Source organism: Oncorhynchus masou, chromosome 18 (genome assembly GCF_036934945.1).
Source record: "Oncorhynchus masou masou isolate Uvic2021 chromosome 18, UVic_Omas_1.1, whole genome shotgun sequence".
Lineage (NCBI taxonomy): Eukaryota > Metazoa > Chordata > Actinopteri > Salmoniformes > Salmonidae > Oncorhynchus > Oncorhynchus masou.
Genome location: NC_088229.1, coordinates 133,997 through 141,047, shown reverse-complemented (window position 1 = coordinate 141,047; position 7,051 = coordinate 133,997).

Below are 7,051 nucleotides of genomic sequence, written 5' to 3'. Positions count from 1 at the left end.
TTTCACATCATATTTTTTTCAGAGCTGATCAGATTGCTCAATAAAATTGGACTGTCTGTAAAAAACACAGCCTTTTTTTACTTTTATTATCTTTCCTGATGCCTAGTCACTTTACCCTGCCTTCATGTACATATCTACCTCTAATACCTTATTATTATCTATCCTGATGCCTAGTCACCTTACCCTGCCTTCATGTACATATCTACCTCTAATACCTTATTATTATCTATCCTGATGTCTAGTCACTTTACCCTGCCTTCATGTACATATCTACCTCAAATACCTTATTATTATCTATCCTGATGCCTAGTCACTTTACCCTGCCTTCATGTACATATCTACCTCAAATACCTTATTATTATCTATCCCTGATGCCTAGTCTCTTTACCCTGCCTTCATGTACATATCTACCTCAAATACCTTATTATTATCTATCCTGATGCCTAGTCTCTTTACCCTGCCTTCATGTACATATCTACCTCAAATACCTTATTATTATCTATCCTGATGCCTAGTCTCTTTACCCTGCCTTCATGTACATATCTACCTCAAATACCTTATTATTATCTATCCTGATGCCGAGTCACATTACACAGCCTTTATGTGCATATCTACCTCAAATACCTTATTATTATCTATCCTGATGTCTCTTTACCCTGCCTTCATGTACATATCTACCTCAAATACCTTATTATTATCTATCCCTGATGCCTAGTCACTTCACCCTGCCTTCATGTACATATCTACCTCTAATACCTTATTATTATCTATCCTGATGCCTAGTCACTTTACCCTGCCTTCATGTACATATCTACATCTAATACCTTATTATTATCTATCCTGATGCCTAGTCACTTTACCCTGCCTTCATGTACATATCTACCTCAAATACCTTATTATTATCTATCCTGATGCCTAGTCACTTTACCCTGCCTTCATGTACATATCTACCTCAAATACCTTATTATTATCTATCCTGATGCCTAGTCACTTTACCCTGCCTTCATGTACATATCTACCTCTAATACCTTATTATTATCTATCCTGATGTCACTTTACCCTGCCTTCATGTACATATCTACCTCAAATACCTTATTATTATCTATCCTGATGCCTAGTCACTTTACCCTGCCTTCATGTACATACAGTATCTACCTCAACTACCACATCTCCCCATCCCCTGCATATTGATATGGTATTGGTACTTGGTACTTCTTGTATAGAGCTTCATTCTTGTGTGTTTATTTCTCACCAGTCCATTCATTTAAAAGTATTGGATTGGTGCAGGCATGGCTGGAGAGAGTTTCCACCACATTCCTCACACCAGTCCATTCATTTATATCCATGAGGGGGATAATATGAGTGCACACTTCTGGAGAATGTAGCCAGTGTGTCTAGTCTGCGTCAGATCTAAACCATGATCTGGCCAGTCTGTCTTTCAGTCTGGTCCTGGTTGCTGTTCAGCTGGAGTTGCAGCTGTTCTCTGGTGGTCAGGACTGCAAACTGTAGATCAGCCATCTCCGCTAACAACTGTACGACTATGGAGAGAGGAGTTTTCCCCATTACAACATAGTAGCGTGCATGCAGAGAGACAGACAGCTGTATGGCCACAGAGGAAGACAGAAAGAGGAGAGAGAACGAGTGACAAGAGCTACATATGAAGACGACAATTTATCAAGTCCTAAAACACATCTATTAACAGTTTTAAATGTTTTCTGAATGTGGTTCATGTTTAATCCATACTGGTGTGTGCAAGCAAAAGGAAAGATACCCTACTATGTTTCATCGATCCTACCAGTCAGGCAGACTGGCAGACAGACAAACAGAAAACTAGCCTACCTTGTTAGAATGAGGCTTGGGCCTGTTTGAGGGTCTGATTCCAAACTACTTCAGATGGTCCTGCTGGGAATTGGGTTCTGTATTGCCTATTTATTAGGATCCCCAAATAGCTGTTGCCAAGGCAGTGGCTACTCTTCCTGGGGTCCAAACAGGAAACGACAATAAAATCCATAATGTACATTACATAGCACAGATAGTCTAGAGTTTAGATTGTTGGGCCAGTAAACAAAAGGAGACATCACACCCTCCTTGTCTTTAGGTCCATTGTTTTTTTGTGGGGTTTTTTAACCTTTATTTAACCAGGTAGGCCAGTTGAGAACAAGTTCTCATTTACAACTGTGACCTGGCCAAGACAAAGCAAAGCAGTTCGACACATACAACAACACAGTTACACATGGAATAAACAAAAAATAGTCAATAATACAGTAGAACAAAAGGAAACAAAAAGTCTATATACAGTGAGTGCAAATGAGGTAAGATAAGGAAGTTAAGGAAATAAATAGGCCATGGTGGCGAAGTAATTACAATATACCAATTCAACACTGGAATGGTAGATATTCAGAAGATGAATGTGCAAGTAGAGATACTGGGGTGCAAAGGAGAAAGATAAATAAATAAATACTGTATGGGGATGAGGTAGGTAGATAGATGGGCTATGTACAGATGCAGTGATCTCTGAGCTGCTCTGACAGCTGGTGCTTAAAGCTAGTGAGGGAGATATGAGTCTCCAGCTTCAAAGATTTTTGCAGTTTGTTCCAGTCATTGGCAGCAGAGAACTGGAAGGAAAGACGACCAAAAGAGGAATTGGCTTTGGGGGTGACCAGTGAGATATACCTGCTGGAGCGCGTGCTATGAGTGGGTGCTGCTATGGTGACCAGTGAGCTGAGATAAGGCGGGGCTTTACCTAGCAGAGACTTGTAGACCTGGAGCCAGTGGGTTTGGCAACGAGTATGAAGCGAGGACCAACCAACGAGAGCGTACAGGTCGCAATGGTGGGTAGTGTATGGGGCTTTGGTGACATAACGGATGGCACTGTGATAGACTGCATCCAGTTGGCTGAGTAGAGTGTTGGAGGCTATGTTATAGATGACATCACCGAGTCGAGGATCGGTAGGATGGTCAGTTTTATGAGGGTATGTTTGGCAGCATGAGTGAAGGATGCTTTGTTGCGATATAGGAAGCCAATTCTAGATTTAATTTTGGATTGGAGATGCTTAATGTGAGTCTGGAAGGAGAGTTTACAGTCTAATCAGACACCTAGGTATTTGTAGTTGTCCACGTATTCTAAGTCAGAGCCGTCCAGAGTAGTGATGCTGGACGGGCGGGCAGGTGTGGGCAGTGATCGGTTGAATAGCATGCATTGAGTTTCCCCTGCATTTAAGAGCAGTTGGAGGCCACGGAAGGAGAGCTCTATGGCGTTGAAGCTCGGCTGGAGGTTGTCCTCCACCTTTCTCTCTTCAGGAGACTTCAGACCCTCCTTGTCTATAGGTCCGTTGTTCCACCTGTCTCTCTTCAGGAGACTTCAGACCCTCCTTGTCTTTAGGTCCGTTGTTCCACCGGTCTCTCTTCAGGAGACTTCGGACCCTCCTTGTCTTTAGGTCCGTTGTTCCACCGGTCTCTCTTCAGGAGACTTCAGACCCTCCTTGTCTTTAGGTCCATTGTCCTCCACCTGTCTCATCTCAGAAGACCTTAGCTAAGTAGAAATGGTTTATAATCTGTGGCTAAGCATAGCTCCCTGGACTTCTCGTGCACTGACTCTATGCAAAAACACTGGACTCTACCCACACACTAACACATACTTAAACCCCAACGTACACATACACAAACTACACATGTCCACACATAACACACGCACACATGCATACTGATGCCACACACACACACACACACACACACACACACACACACACACACACACACACACACACACACACACACACACTTTCACACTCACCACATACACTGGTTCTACTGTTTATGATATATGCTGTTGCCTAGTCACTTTACCCCTACCTATATATACATAGCTACCTCAATTATCTCGTACCCCTGCACATCTACTCAGTACTGGTAGTCCCTGTATATTGGAGAAGGTAGAAAGCAGAAAGTTCCTCAGCATACACATCACAAACAAACTCAAATAGTCCACCCACACAGACAGGGGCAACAGTGCCTCTTCAACCTCAGGAGGCTGGAGAAATTTGGTTTGTCACCTAAAACCCTCACAAATGTTTACAGATGCACAATTGAAAGCATCATGTCGGGCTGTATCACCGCCTGGTACGGCAACTGTACCGCCCAGAACCGCAAGGCTCTCCAGACGGTGGTGCGGTCTGCCCAATGCATTACCGGGGGCAAACTACCTGCCCTCAAGGACACCTACAGCACCCGACGTCACAGGAAGGCCAAAAAGATCATCAAGGACATCAACCACCCGAGCCACTGCCTGTTCACCCCGCTATCATCCAGAAGGCGAGGTCAGTACATGTGCATCAAAGCTGTGGACTACAGCTCGGAAGAATCCCGGAACATGTTCCAGTCTGTGATAGCAAAACAGTCCTGTAGATTAGCATCTGCTTCATCTGACCACTTTTTTATAGACCGAGTTACTGGTTTAATTTTTTAAAATTTTTAACACCTGATTTAATTTTTGCTTGTAAGCAGGAATCAGGAGGATAGAGTTGTGGTCGGTTTTACCAAATGGAGGGCAAGGGAGTTGATGGAAATTTGGTAGAACTGATTTAAGTTTCCCTGCATTAAAGTCTCGGCCACTAGGAGAGCCACCTCTGGGTGAGTGGTTTCCTGTTTGCTTATTTCCTTATACAGTTGACTGAGTGCGGTCTTAGTGCCAGCATCTGTCTGTGGTGGTAAATAAACAGCCACAAAAGGTATAGCTGAAAACGCTCTATACTATTCTACAATATCTTAGTCACTTAATAATGTTTACATATCTTGCATTACTCATCTCATATGTATATACTGTATTCTATACTATTCTACTGTATCTTAGCCCGTTCCGCTCTGACATCGCTCGTCCATATGTACAGTGCCTTGCGAAAGTATTCGGCCCCCTTGAACTTTGCGACCTTTTGCCACATTTCAGGCTTCAAACATAAAGATATAAAACTGTATTTTTTTGTGAAGAATCAACAACAAGTGGGACACAATCATGAAGTGGAACGACATTTATTGGATATTTCAAACTTTTTTAACAAATCAAAAACTGAAAAATTGGGCGTGCAAAATTATTCAGCCCCTTTACTTTCAGTGCAGCAAACTCTCTCCAGAAGTTCAGTGAGGATCTCTGAATGATCCAATGTTGACCTAAATGACCAATGATGATAAATACAATCCACCTGTGTGTAATCAAGTCTCCGTATAAATGCACCTGCACTGTGATAGTCTCAGAGGTCCGTTAAAAGCGCAGAGAGCATCATGAAGAACAAGGAACACACCAGGCAGGTCCGAGATACTGTTGTGAAGAAGTTTAAAGCCGGATTTGGATACAAAAAGATTTCCCAAGCTTTAAACATCCCAAGGAGCACTGTGCAAGCGATAATATTGAAATGGAAGGAGTATCAGACCACTGCAAATCTACCAAGACCTGGCCGTCCCTCTAAACTTTCAGCTTATACAAGGAGAAGACTGATCAGAGATGCAGCCAAGAGGCCCATGATCACTCTGGATGAACTGCAGAGATCTACAGCTGAGGTGTGAGACTCTGTCCATAGGACAACAATCAGTCGTATATTGCACAAATCTGGCCTTTATGGAAGAGTGGCAAGAAGAAAGCCATTTCTTAAAGATATCCATAAAAAGTGTTGTTTAAAGTTTGCCACAAGCCACCTGGGAGACACACCAAACATGTGGAAGAAGGTGCTCTGGTCAGATGAAACCAAAATTCAACTTTTTGGCAACAATGCAAAACGTTATGTTTGGCGTAAAAGCAACACAGCGCATCACCCTGAACACACCATACCCACTGTCAAACATGGTGGTGGCAGCATCATGGTTTGGGCCTGCTTTTCTTCAGCAGGGACAGGGAAGATGGTTAAAATTGATGGGAAGATGGATGGAGCCAAATACAGGACCATTCTGGAAGAAAACCTGATGGAGTCTGCAAAAGACCTGAGACTGGGACGGAGATTTGTCTTCCAACAAGACAATGATCCAAAACATAAAGCAAAATCTACAATGGAATGGTTCAAAAATAAACATATCCAGGTGTTAAAATGGCCAAGTCAAAGTCCAGACCTGGTTCCAATCGAGAATCTGTGGAAAGAACTGAAAACTGCTGTTCACAAATGCTCTCCATCCAACCTCACTGAGCTCGAGCTGTTTTGCAAGGAGGAATGGGAAAGAAATTCAGTCTCTTGATGTGCAAAACTGATAGAGACATACCCCAAGCGACTTACAGCTGTAATCGCAGCAAAAGGTGGCGCTACAAAGTATTAACTTAAGGGGGCTGAATAATTTTGCACGCCCAATTTTTCAGTTTTTGATTTGTTAAAAAAGTTTGAAATATCCAATAAATGTCGTTCCACTTCATGATTGTGTCCCACTTGTTGTTGATTCTTCACAAAAAAATACAGTTTTATATCTTTGTTTGAAGCCTGGAATGTGGCAAAAGGTCGCAATGTTCAAGTGGGCCGAATACTTTCGCAAGGCACTGTATATAGTCTTAATTCATTCCTACTTAGATTTGTGTGTGTATTGGGTATATGTTGTGTAATTTGTTAGATATTACTTGTTAGATATTACTGCACTGTCAGAGCTAGAAGCACAAGCATTTCACTACACCTGCAATAACATCTGCAAATCACGTGTATGTGATCCATTAAAATTTGATTTGATACACATTGAACAACAGATAGTCCCCCCACAAAATCTAAAGGTAATTTGTTAAAAATGTTCTGTCCTACAGCACCCGTCAAAGGTTTGGACACACCAACTCAATCAAGTTTCTTTTTTTTCTTCAATTTTCTACATTGTAGAATAATAGTGAAGACATCAAAAAGTGTTAAACAAATCAAATATATTTTAGATTTGAGATTCTCCAAAGTATCCACCCTTTGCCTTGATGACAGCTTTGCACACTCTTGGCATTCTCTCAACTAACTTCACCTGGAACGCTTTTCCAACAGTCTTGAAGGAGTTTGCACATATGCTGAGCACTGCTGTTCCTTCACTCTGCGGTCCAACTCATCCCAAA